Here is a 14099-nt window from a genome sequence, read left to right as displayed (position 1 = left end):
GAAGACATGCCTAAAACATATAAAATTATTTGGTGGGGCCCACCTAAAATTTGGATGTGTCTGAAACTTGGTCTGACCCCTCATCCAAGTGGGACACACATTATGGATGGGCTGTATTTGCGAAACACATCTCGATGGGCCCAAAAAATAAATATGAATGTTTTAATGGAAGGTAACCCCTCTCAAGTTTTGTACGTGGTGTGGCCTACAAAAGTCACGAATTAACTTGATTTTTAAGCTCTAGGCCCACCATGTAATGGTGCATCTGACTGATGGGGTGGATGTTTGACATACTTCATGATAGGGCCCACACAGCTCGACCTCATGGGTAGTTCACATGAGCTCGACCATATAAAACCTTTTCCCACACACACGTAAATATACACACGACACATGTGCATACATGCCCGCGCGCGCGAGTGTGTGTGTGTGCGTGTGTGTGTGTATATATAAGGCGTTGAGCCCCAAATTGAAGCATATCAAAAGATCAAGTGGACCATACCACGGGAAACAGTGGTCATAATGATTTTCCAGCTTGCCCCACTGAATTTCTAGTTTGCCCCGCTCAATTTCATGCTTGCCCTGCTAATTTTCTAGCTTGCCCCGCTGACTTTCTAACTTGCCCAGTTAATTTTATGTTTGCCCCGCTGATTGTCTAGTTTGCCCTGCTGAATTGTCCAGTTTGCCCCGCTGATTGTGTAGTTTGCCCCACTAAATTGTCTAGTTTGCCCCACTGAATTTCATGTTTGCCCCGCTGATTTTTCAGTACGCTCCCATTGTACTAAGTAAACTCAGTTAGGCCCACATTGAATGTATGTAGTATATCCACGCTGTCCATCCATTTTTCCATCTAATTTTAGTGGTTTAGCCCCAAATTGAAGCATATCAAAAGATCAAGTGGATCATACCACGGGAAGTAGCGGGGCATAATGATTTCCACCGTTGAAACCATAGTGGGCCCAACAGTGATGTTTGTTTATTATCAAACCTATTCATAAGATCATACAGATATGGATCAATAGAAAAAATAATTATAAGCTTGATTCAAAACTTCTGTGGCCCCTAAGAAATGATCAACATTAGAAGTTCAATTCAAATTTTCATTTGGTATGGTCTATTTGAACATTGGATATGTTTATATTTATCGGCTCAAGCCATGAAATTATCTGTTAAGTTTGCCCCACTGAATTTCATGTTTGCCCTGCTCATTTTCATGTTTGCCCCACTGATTTTCCAGTTTGTCCCGCTGATTTTCCTGTTTGCCCCGCTGATTTTCTAGTTTGCCCTCCTCAATTTGTAAGAGGCCCATGTCTTAGCAGCCTTAGAAAAGGGATGAAGAGGGCAACTCTCTTCCATTGAAACACAGAAATAGGTTGATGAAGAAATTGTGACCATTTCATGAAGAAAATGTGAAAATTTTGCTTACATTTTCATAACATCTGTAAAAGATGTTTGCTAGTAGAATCAACCAACATGGAATCTTTTCCAGCCCATAGGGCCAAAAATCCATTTTTCTCAGATAGTTCTCTCTCTCTCTCTCTCTCTCTCTCTCTCTGAGTATATTGAGAGAGTTCACAATCTAGATGAAATTTACTGGTCTTATTTGTTTGTTGATACCATTTTTTTTAGATGGGCCCACGTCTTAGCAGCCTTAGAAAAGGGATGAAGAGTAAATCCAATATTTAAATCCACAGATTTTAGGATCCATGTCATGACCTTAGAATTGTTAATGCTCTGTTTAATTGGTCTTTTTTTATCAGAAGGTTTAACCAATGAACCATCTAGAAACCCAACCCCTTAGCCTTAATAAAGTGACGAAAACAGAAGGCCCATTGAATAGAATTTTTTGCCATAGAATTTAATAGAAATTCTTTCTAATCACTAGCAGCTATTAAAAGAAAAAATTCCAAATGTTGGAGCAGAGAAAAGAAGATTTTCACCTGTTGGGAGGAAGATAATTTAAGAGATTCAACCTCTTCAAGAAAAATGTAATACAGATCTGAGTTCAACACAAACTAAATCAGTATCCAGTAAAAAAGGAGACTCTATCCATGAGCTAATAAGATCTAGATCTATATCAAGAAAAAACTGCGCAGATCACACTATCCACGAGCTGACTGAGATGTGGATTGATATACAATAAAAAGGGAGGACAAATGATGGTACTTAATTAGAGTTCGTGTTCAATAAAATACTTCGAATTTTTCTTTATTTCTTATGGATTCAAGAGCCATTGCACGTTGCAGATTCAAGGTCCATACCTTTAGAGGAGACATTGTTCTTCCTCTTCACTTTCCCACGCCCTTCCCTGCGTTATACTTGAAGAGAATTCACCACACATTACCCATTTGCAAGGCATTTACAACGACTTAGAAAATCAAACAGGGCCTTAGATATTCCTAAAGCATATTTTGTCACTTTTCAAATGCACTTAACTATCCAACTTCCCTTTAGTTCTCCTGTTAATTTATTTATTTTTGAATAACACTATTTTTTCAATATCTATTAATTTCATTCCATTTCTTCTATCTCTTAACGTAAATATCCATGATCATTGACCTATGTTGTGTGGTGAATTCTCTTCAAGTATAACGCAGGGAAAGGCGTGGGAAAGTGAAGAGGAAGAACAATGTCTCCTCTAAAGGTATGGACCTTGAATCTGCAACGTACAATGGCTCTTGAATCCATAAGAAATAAAGAAAAATTCGAAGTATTTTATTAAACACGAACTCTAATTAAGAATCTCTTTAGCATTCCTAATGGTCTACCACCCAAGCGTAGCAAACAAGAAAATGAGCAGGGCAAAATGAAATATGAGTGGGGCAAACTAGAAAAACAGCGGAGCAAACTGAAATATGAGCGGGGTAAATAAGAAAAACAGCGGGGCAAACTAGAAAAACAGCGGGGCAAACTGAAATATAAGCGGGGCAAACTAGAAAAACAGTGGGGCAAACTAGAAAAACAACGGGGCAAACTGAAATATGAGCGGGGCATACTAGAAAAACAGCGGGACAGACTAGAAAAACAGTGGGGTAAACTGAAATATGAGCGAGGCAAACAAGAAAAACATCAGGGCAAACTGAAATATGAGCGAGGCAAACTATTTGATTTTGTTGATGAATTTAGAACTTTGAACATCTTTTCTTTGAGAGTAATGATCTCCTACAACCAGTTGTTGGATAGCTTACAATACAGTCCATCTAACCTGTAAACCTATCATCTGCCTAGGACATGAGAGCCATGCTAAAGGAGGGACTCACCTTGAAGAATCATTTGGTGAAAAAACCAAGCCATTGTACATGAAAAAATATCTACATACAATTGATGCAAACAAAAAAATTACAAAAGAAAAATAAGAAATAAGAAGCATAAAAATCTACATGGTTCAATAATATTCTAATATCAGCTATATTGTAAGATAAAACTTACTCTCAACATAACAAGAGTAATTAAGAGTGCAAGACTTGCACCATTCTCACGGTCTTACACTGTAGAAGAATATCATATCAAAGAAGACACGCCTCTCTATGGATAATATTCTCCCTCCTACCGTTAACATGTATAGATAGAAATCAATTACTCAAGGCCGATAAAGTTAGACTCCATAGGTATTAAATAAGATAACTGAAAAGAAGTTTCCTAACATGGAAACACCTTACACATTCTCCACCCGAACACAACCACCACTCTAACAAAAAACAAAAATAAAAATCATTGCCTTTGGAACAAGTATTTGCGGGTAAACGAAAATAAAAACACCTTACACATTCGCCCTCATTACCGGTCTTAAGACTGGAGATCTTACTGTACCGAAGAATCGCTGCACTACGAGTACACTAAGAGACAAATACTTCAAAGAATATCCATCAACACACCCCCACAAGAGCCTATGTGGCAGATAAGTTTGATATCTAAGCCATCCATTTTTCCATCTATTTTAAGGGGTTGAGCCCCAAATTGAAGCATATCAAAAGATCAAGTAGATCATATTATGTGAAACAGTAGGCAGAATGATTTTCATGTTTGTCCCGCTCATTTTCATGTTTGCCCCGCTGATATCCTAGTTTGCCCTGCTGATTTTTCAGTTTGCCCCGCTGATTTTCTAATTTCCCCCGCTAATTTTTCAATTTGCCCCGCTGATTTTCTAGTTTGCCCTGTTGATTTTCCAATTTGCCCCGCTGATTTTCCAGTTTCCCCCGCTGATTTTCCAGTTTTCCCCACTGATTTCCTAGTTTGCCCCGCTGATTTCCTAGTTTGCCCCGCTGATCTTCTAGTTTTCCCCGCTGATTTTCCAGTTTGCTCCGCTGAATTTCATGTTTTCCCCGCTGAATTTCATGTTTGTCCCGCTGAATGTCTAAGTTCCCTCCCTCTATGTCTAGGTTCCCTTCCACATATGAGGTTTTGGTGTATACATATTACGATGAAAACGGAGGGGTATTATATAATATGATGAACATGATGTATTACAAATAAAACACCATTGTGAGGCCTAACAAGCGTAATCGGATTGCGTACTGAGCTAGTGAGTACGCTCCCATCATACTGAGTAAACTCAGTTGGGCCCACATTGAATGTATGTAGTATATCCACGTCGTCCATCCGTTATTCCATCTAATTTAAAGGGTTAACCCCCAAATTGAAGCATATCAAGAGATCAAGTAGATCATACCAAGGGAAACAATGGGCATAATGATTTCCACCGTTGAAACCATATTAGGCCCAACAGTGATGTTTGTTTGTGATCAAACATGTTCATAAAATAATTAAAACGTTGAGTCCCTGTTAAATTCTAGAGCAACTAATCAAATAACAAGCCTTTCTTGTTGCATGATAATATGAAGGAATGTTACTGAAAATTCAAAACAACTTGAAAGAGTTATGGTGTAATATGCATACTTTGGCATGTCACATCTCAACTTGATAGGTATCATTTTTGCATTGATTAGTGGATATTGTTAATACTTCTTAACTTGATTCGAAATTTTTTTAAAAAATTTTGCAATGGAATTGGATGGAATGTGTTGTTTGGAATTGGATTGAGTCCACTATCTAAATCAGTCCTATATACATGCGTAATTTCATTTTGAAATTACATTGATTCACGAGGTGTAGTGGGTTTTTACTTTACATCGTATCCTAAACTATTGCTACTGAAATGATGTCTTGGGTTTGTTGCAATTTTGAAAATAAAGTGAGGACTTTTTCTCTTTCATGGCAAGTGATAGGTCTTAGGTGGCCATGATTGTTGGCTATGAAAAAGATGGACTTCTCTGGAATCTCAAGAATTGCATTGTGTGATCACCATATACAATCAAAACCGCATGCATGTATTTGTATCTGTATGTGCATATGCATATCTATATATTTCTATAAGTATGCATGTTTGTATATGTGTATGAATTTATAAATGCATCATCATCACCATTATTATCTTAGTCTTCTCCTAAGAATTTGGGTTGGCTTTTAGGAAGTATATGGCAGAGGTTTCTACATGGAGCACTCTTTATAACCAACTCCAACCATGTGAACTACCAAAGCAACCAGAGCAACATTCATCACATTGGGCATTTATTGAAGCCAGACAGCTGCAATGTGCTTATTGAAACGAACATTTCGAGCATGATTCAAAGCATTCCTCAGAAGATCCATAAAGTATTATTTTGGGACACCTCCATAGTTTAGTAGTAAAATTAAAGTCTTATTTAGGTACGTTTTCCTTGGTATCGATCCCTAGTGGGGGTGGCTAACATGGAGGGTGTGCACTGGCATGGGTGTTTACTAGCAAGCTAACCCACATTTTCATGCATTTCATGGTCAATTTGCTTCACTTCATGGTCACTTCCGTGCATTTCATGCTTGCCCCGCTCAATTTCATGTTTCCCCCCCTGATTTTATAGTTTGCCCTGCTCAATTTCTAGTTTGCCCCGCTCAATTCCATGTTTGCCCCTGTCAATTTCATGTTTCCCCCGCTGATTTTCATGTTTGCCCCACTGATTTTCTAGTTTGCCCTGTTCATTTTCATGCTTGCCCCGCTGATCTTCTAGTTTGCCCCGCTGTTTTTCTAGTTTGCCCCGCTCATAATTCAGTTTGCCCCGCTCATTTGACTGCGTGCCCCGCTGATTTTCTACTTTGCCCCGTTCATTTTCATGCTTGACCCGCTCATTTTCATGATTGACCCGCTCATTTTCATGCTTGCACCGCTGATTTTCTAGTTTGGTCCGCTCATTTTCATGCTTGACCCGCTCATTTTCATGATTGACTCGCTCATTTTCATGCTTGCCCCGTTCATCTTCTAGTTTGCCCCTCTTATTTTCTAGTTTCCCCCACTGATTTTCTAGTTTGCCTCGCTCATATTTCATGGGAAATGGGAAATAGGAAATGAGATGTTTTGATCTTTCAATAAAACAGATTTTTTTAAAATGATTTCTTGAAAAATCTAATTTCATGGGGTTTACAATGTTTAAACTTCAATTATCCATTAAAACTCTTCTTCAGGAATTCCAATGAACGAAAGAAATCTAACCACAACATTCTGTGGCTAACTTAAAGAAGTCTATGCTTTTAGCTAAGCATCCAAAATAGCTCACAAGAACCATCTATTCAAACTCAGTTGTATATTTATCCAAGTCATTGATACGGAGGAAACCATCATGAATGGGTCATGTCTAGTTTTCATGTCTTGTTCCTCATATCCATACCTTATCTGAATTACACAAGCAGGACATCTAGAGCTTGTAGTGCTAGATGAGCCCGCTAAGCATGCATACAAATATGCCACTATCCAATACCGAGTGAAATAAGACATGTTCGAGTATTTATTGTCGAGAATAGGGCATAGCTCACTGATGCATGATTACACCACTCACATGTCAGCAAAATCATGCCTAAACTGGACTTGAGGCCTAACTTTGCACATTATCTGTAAATAGGGTTGTACATCAAGCCGAGTCGAGTCGAGATGGGCCAAGCTCGGCTTGACTCGTCCATGCTATACTCGAGTTTGAGCTCGATCTCGAGCTTGCCCTCGAGCTCAACATTGAGGCTTGACTTGTTTGCCAAAGCTTTCGATTCGAGCTAGTGGTTCGAGTCAAGTCGAGTTTATCTTGAGTTTTGAAACTCAATTGAGCCATATGCAAACTAAATTGTTTAAAAGTTATGCAACTTGCCTATAACCTAGGGTTAGATGAATTCCCTATAATTCAAAGGGATGCAGATTGCCCACGACAACTTAGGGTAGGAATCCCTTACTATTGAAAGCTATGTGGGTCTCATGTCAATTCATTTTGACTACTTTCATTATGATATAAGACAAAAAATGAGATAAATCAAAAAAAATGAATTGATTACTCTCATTATGATATAAGACAAAAAATGAGACAAATCTAAAAAACACAAGTGGGCAAGACAACCGACCCGGTCGACCCCAACTAGCTGACCCAGTTTATCAGGTCCCTGGACCAAGGTACCTATGGCTACGGATTCGCGGTACCTATGGCTACGGTTATAATCCGTAGCCATAGAGGCCGCTAAATCCGTAGCCATAGGCCAGCTTACTTAAAAACAAAACCAGCAAGTTGGGGTCAGAGCTGGGTCTATCGCTACGGATTATAACCGTAGCCAAAACTGTAGTGCTATGCACTTTTTTCATTTTTTTATTTTTTTTATTTTTATTTTTATTTTTTACATTGAGAACGTTTTCCCCCTTACATTTTTCTATAATACATAATTATGTAAATATGTATATATAAGTATATAAAAATATTTTTCTATCTTTTAATTCATTTCTTTGTCTATTTATTTAACAAGCATATCTCCTAAACTAGAATGATTTACTTAACTTACCACATATGATTTTGGGGTAGGAGAAGTTAATTTAGCCAACCAACCTAGTTATTTTCCAAGATTTCATCGGGTCGATGGTCGAAAATCCATTTAATTCAGTTCATGGTCAATTTCAATCACTTCGCGGTCAAACTAAAAATTCGGTGGGACAAAGTAGAAATTCAGTGGAGCAAACATGAAATTGAGCAGGGCAAACATGAAATTAGGGCTAGAAGTCGGGCGGGTTGGTTCGGGTTGGTGCTCAAGCCTAACCCAACCCAAGTTTTATTAGGTTGGTGTTTGTATAGCCCAAGTTAGAAATCGGGCCTGATATATCCTGCCCGAGCCCAACCCAATGTCAGGTCGATCGGGTTGAACCCGCTCAACTTTCAGCCGTACATGAAATTGAGCAGGGCAAATTAGAAATTCAGTGGGACAAACATGAAAATTATTCCGCCTACAGACAAACTAGAATATGAGCGGGCAAACTAGAAAACAATGGGCAAACTAGAAATCAACGGGCAAACATAGAAAAACAAATGGGTAAAATAGCAAATATGAGTGGGGTAAACTAGAAAAAACGGGACAAACTAGAAAAACAGGGGAACTGAAATATGATCGGGCAAACTAGAAAAATACAATGGCAAACTAGAAATATGGGAAAGAAACAAGGGCAAACAAATATGAGCGGCAAATATAGAAAACAAATGGGCAAATCGAAATATGAGCGGCAAATTGAAATATAAGGGCAAACTAGAAAACAATGGGCAAACTCCAATAAGAGCGGGGCAAACTAGAAAAACAGCGGGGCAAATTGAAATATGAGCGGGGCAAACTAGAAAAACAGCGTGGAAAACTAAAATATGAGCGGGGCAAACTAGAAAAACAGCGGGACAAATTGAAATATGAGCAGGGCAAACTGAAATATGAGCGGGGAAAACTAGAAAAATAGGGGGGCAAACTGAAATATGAGCGGGGCAAACTAGAAAAACAGCGGGGCAAACTGAAACATGAGCGGGGCAAACAAGAAAAACAGCGGGGCAAACTGAAATATGAGCGGGGCAAACTAGAAAAACAGCGGGACAAACTAGAAAAACAGCGGGGCAAATTGAAATATGAGCGAGACAAACTATAAAAATAGCGGGGCAAACAAGAAAAACAGCGGGACAAACTAGAAAAACAGCAAGACAAACTGAAATATGAGCGGGGCAAACAAGAAAAACAACGGGACAAATGTCGGGTCTCATTTGTCCACGTTATTTCCAAGGACTCAAGCTAACAAGATATACCGGATTTCTCTCTCCCAAATAGACTGTGTGCTATGCTACATGACTTTTTAAAGGAGTAGTCCTATATTTTAGCTTAGTTTTTTAAAGAAAAAAATGAAATTCTTTATGATGAATAATCACGTATATAATTAATAAAATATAGATAACAAAAATAAGTCCTATATTGAAATATAATAAACTAATGTAATAACAAAAATATTAGCACGTAATGGATTGGCACGTAATTGAAATAACAAACTAATGTAATAACAAAAATATTAGCACGTAATTGAAATATAATAAACTAATGTAATAAGTCCTATATTGAAATATAATAAAAATGAAGTTCTTTCTAGTTTTCCCCGCTCAATTTCATGTTTGCCTTGCTCAATTTCATGTTTGCCCCGGTGAATTTCTAGTTTGACCACGAAGTGATTCAAATTGACCATGAACTGAATGAAATGGATTTTCAACCAATGACCCGATGGAATCTTGGAAAATAACTAGGTTGATTGGCTAAATTAGCTTCTCCTACCCCAAAATCATATGTAGTAAGTTAAGTAAATCATTCTAGTTTAGGAGATATGCTTGTTAAATAAATAGACAAAGAAATGAATTAAAAGATAGAAAAATATTTTTATATACTTATATATACATATTTACATAATTATGTATTATAGAAAAATGTAAGGGGGAAAACGTTCTCAATGTAAAAAATAAAAATAAAAATAAAAAAAATCAAAAAATGAAAAAAGTGCATAGCACTACAGTTTTAGCTACGGTTATAATCCGTAGCGATAGACCCAGCTCTGACCCGGTCGACCGAGTCCAACCCGGTCGACCCCAACACGCTGGCTTCCTTTTTTCTTTTCCTTCTTTTTCCCTATTGTTATCCCCACCGATTTTTGTGGGTCCCATTATGAGGTATGTGTTATATCCAAACCGTCCATCTATTTGGCGAACTCGAATTAAGGCTTGAGGTGAAAAATAAGACAGATCTAGCAATCAACTGGACCACACTGGAAAAGGCAGTGGGGAATTGAACGTCTACCATTGCAACCCTTTTAGGGGTTACACAAGTTTTGGATCATTATGAAATTTGTTTTTCCTATTCATCCAGGTCTTTGTGACCTTATGAATGAACTTAGACGGGGTGGATTTCTCACAAACATCACAGTGGGCTCCACCTGAGTTTCTAATGGTTGACGCTCATTCAAAATTGTTTCCTGTAATGTGGTACAATTGAGTTTGGATATACCTAATTTTGGTCTCATACCATAAAATGATCTGAAAAAATATATGGACGGCATGGATGAAAAGTATACAATATGGTGGGGTCCACAGACCAGCGACCGTCCGCATTAGCTGGTGGCAGGGGGAGTACCGAATCCGTTTCCGTCAAAAGGAGGGGTATTTTCGTCCTGAAATTCCGACTCCGTACGAGGAGGTCCAAGTGCGTATTCTAAGTTTGTATTGCTTCGTAAAAACCGCTGGATAAAAGGTGGGGTCCACAGTCGTAAATTTCTCAATTTTTTGGTTCGTAGCTAAAATGATCTGTAAAAATGAATGGATGGCGTGGATAAAACCCTTACATCAAGGTGAGGCCCACAGCTCTCTACCCAGACGGATTATAGTCCTGTCGGGGGTAGGACGCAATCCGCCTCCATTCAATTGTGATTTCCGAATTAGGCAGTGATCAGCTTGAGATTTGCGTGCCCTAGAATGAGCGGGCGAAATAGATGATCAGAGTAAATGTAACAGCTGCATCACGGTGAGCCCCGTAATAACAAGGACTGCCCCAGTTTGTGACCGGAAATCCGTGAGGCAACAATAATATATGTATTTTATGGACACCGTTCATCTAGTTGGACATATCATTTTAAGACATGGGCTCAAATGGAAGCAGATCCAAGGCTCAAGTGGACCAGACCAAAGGAAGCAGCAGTGACCGTGGTTGTTTGGTTTAAAGGAGAATTTTGCTTAAAAAATAAGTAAAATCCAACCTTGTAATTGGAGGACCCCACCATGATGTATATGTTATATCCATGCTCAATATAAATCCAAAGCTCGAATGGGCCATGCCATAAACAACAAAAACAATTGAATACATATCATTGAAAGCTTCCTTGGGCTATAGAATTTTTTGATTTATCTCATTTTCTTTCTCATGCCATAAAATGGTCTAACCGATTAATGAATGGTATAGATGAAACACAAATTGTGGTAGGGTTAATAAAGTTTATATGAGCAACCTGATCCGCTTTCAAAAATCAAGCCTAACAACATAAGCAAATACCAAACTAAGCCGTCATTATTTATTTTTCAACATGAACAACTTACAATAGACTTGGATGATGCGAAAACACAACCAACTTGATTAAAATCGTTGTGGCTCCCAATAAATTTTGAATGGAGGGCATTGAATCCCATGATTCTCCTAAGCCTTGGATTTGTCTTATTTTTTAACCCAAACCTTAAAATGATTTGAGAAAATGGACGAAGGGTAGGGACAAAAAAACATGCATCAGGTATTCTGTGCCCTGCCCTCACCTGCCTTCACTAGTACAAAGAATGAGTACGATGAGTTTGGTTTAGTGGAAGGATGATGAAGTAGAGTTCACAGACGGGGAGAATTCTTTTTGGAATCTAGATCCTCTTCTTGGCACAAGTAGGAAAATCTTGCTTTCTTGCATTGTGAGTAGTCCCCGAAGCACTGCTGCATTAAATGTAGTGCATAATGATGTGGCTCAATTACATTGTACAAGCGAAATTTTTTAATTTTAGCAAGGATGGATCAGGATTCTTCTTTTTGAGCTGTGCTACACCGCCCATGGAGAACCACGTGAGTGGAACTTTATTATGATCCACCCCCTCCACCGGGTACACTGCCTAATATTCACTTTATCAGTTATCACCCAGCATCCATTCCTCAGGTAGCACACACCCTCTAAAAGAGCTGGGACGGGATGCCGCCATTAGTTCTGCATAAGGCCCGTTGTGGTGTTTATATTCTATCCCATTCATTCATCATGCGTTCCAATATACGATGAAAGAATTGCCAAAAATAAAAAATAAAAAATCACGGTAGTCCAAAGCTCAGGTGGGCCAAACTATGGGAATGAGAGGGTTTCAGGTGTAATTCTTTGCCAAAGCCACCTATTTTTAGGACAATGCTGAACAAGTGTGATGTAGCTGATAGACGGAGTGGATTTCATGCACCTCAAGTCGAACAGTTAAGGTAGTCCGTCCAAGTGGTAAATTAGGCCCATAGGTGGTTTGGGTTTGAGTCCTTACCTCGGTGGTAGACTTTGAGGAGTTTCAACACGAGGTCTTGGGTACGATACGTGGTGAAACTACCGAGTGTGTGGTTGTGTTTTAATAAATGAATAAATAAATTAGTCTCCTCCACAGTTAAAAGGAGAAGTCTTGGCTACGGCTCTTTTATTGACTTGCACGGCAACCGCATTAAGACCATGTTCTCAAAATAATAATAGAACAATCCTGATTTTCAATTTATGGCACAAGAATAGATTAAAAAATTTACAAGGGTGATCCAATGTTCACTTGTCGGCAGGATCTCTGGTGCCAGCGGTCTAGATTGGCAGACCTTGTGTCTGACTTGTTTTGACTAGGAGTCCGACTTCATAATACCTATTGTCTGTAGAAGGACTATTTAGGAGTAACGAATTGAAATCTTAGATTTTCAATTCTATTTAGCAACAGCTTCAATTCTATTTAGCAACCGCATTTTCAAAATCCAAAATTTCAATTTTTTTTTTGGGAGCATGTATATTTGATTCTTGAATTTATGTTGAGAATTCTTTTGGTTAAATAAATAATAGGGTTTTTAATTTTTCAAAATCAAATGAAAATTTCCAATTTTCACTTTTCCACTTCAAAATTAATTTGAAATTCATGAAAAAATAATTTTTTCTTTAGTACATGTTACTTAAGAGTTAGGACTCTTCTTGGGTTCATACACTCTTTTGTGATTAGTTTACTGACGCAGGGGGGGACGTGAGGTCGAGCACCGTCTTCCTCAAGAGGATAACCATTCCGAATCCACGGAACTTCTCTGGACTCCTCACAGAGACTTCTCGAATCCACGAGGAAAGAAAGCAGAAAATAGAAATAAATTCTAATAAATTTAAAATTGATTAATGAATAATTAAAAACGAATTCACAACCCTTTAAATAAGGGTATCAAGCAATGAGAAAGAAATCATAATCAAACTACAACTCAAACTCCTAGAATCCGCGACTTACTATAAATAGTAAACTTACTATTTATAGACGGTCGTGATGTCTACTAGTGCGCAAGGTTTTTAGCCAAAAATAGTAAGTGTCCTATTTGGCTTCACCAAACCGTTCCCCTAATTATTCTAAGCTCTTTTCACGTTGGGCACAACTCCTAAAGCCCGACGGATGAAGAGTTATAATCAAATTAAAACTTACTATTTATAGTAAAAACGAAATTAAAACAGAGAAACGACCATCAATCAAGGGGTTTTTCGCAATTCTGGGCTGCGCAACCCGGCGTAGCGGGTTGGTTGGCTAAAGTAGCTCGTTCTACCCCAAAATCATATATTTTACGTCAGATAACTCATTCCGGATTGCGAGATACGCCTGATCTAAGGTCCGATGGTCCAGATCACTTCTGTCGTCGACCAGGCCTTTTCTGATCCACCTTGGCCATGAAACTATCTGCGACCCGCTCTACATCATTTACTTACCTGGAAAAAAGGACAAGAGAGCTTGGGTCTACATTGGAACACAAACCATGCATGCTGGTGGAGGCAGTGTGGTGCACTCTGCACTTCACACATTGGCATCCGGTGCAAGTGGACGGCCATCTTACATTGTTGATGTGAAACAATTAGATTCATCCGTTGGATCCTTACTCTTGCTGGGGTGGTAGACTCTCGGGAGTTTCAACGCCCGGTCAAGGGTTCGAGTATCCATAGGTGGTGAAATCCCACTAAGGCGTGAGCATGTGGTGGTGTGTGTGAG

The sequence above is a fragment of the Magnolia sinica genome, chromosome 18 (assembly GCF_029962835.1).
Source record: "Magnolia sinica isolate HGM2019 chromosome 18, MsV1, whole genome shotgun sequence".
Lineage (NCBI taxonomy): Eukaryota > Viridiplantae > Streptophyta > Magnoliopsida > Magnoliales > Magnoliaceae > Magnolia > Magnolia sinica.
This window is presented reverse-complemented; position numbering follows the sequence as displayed.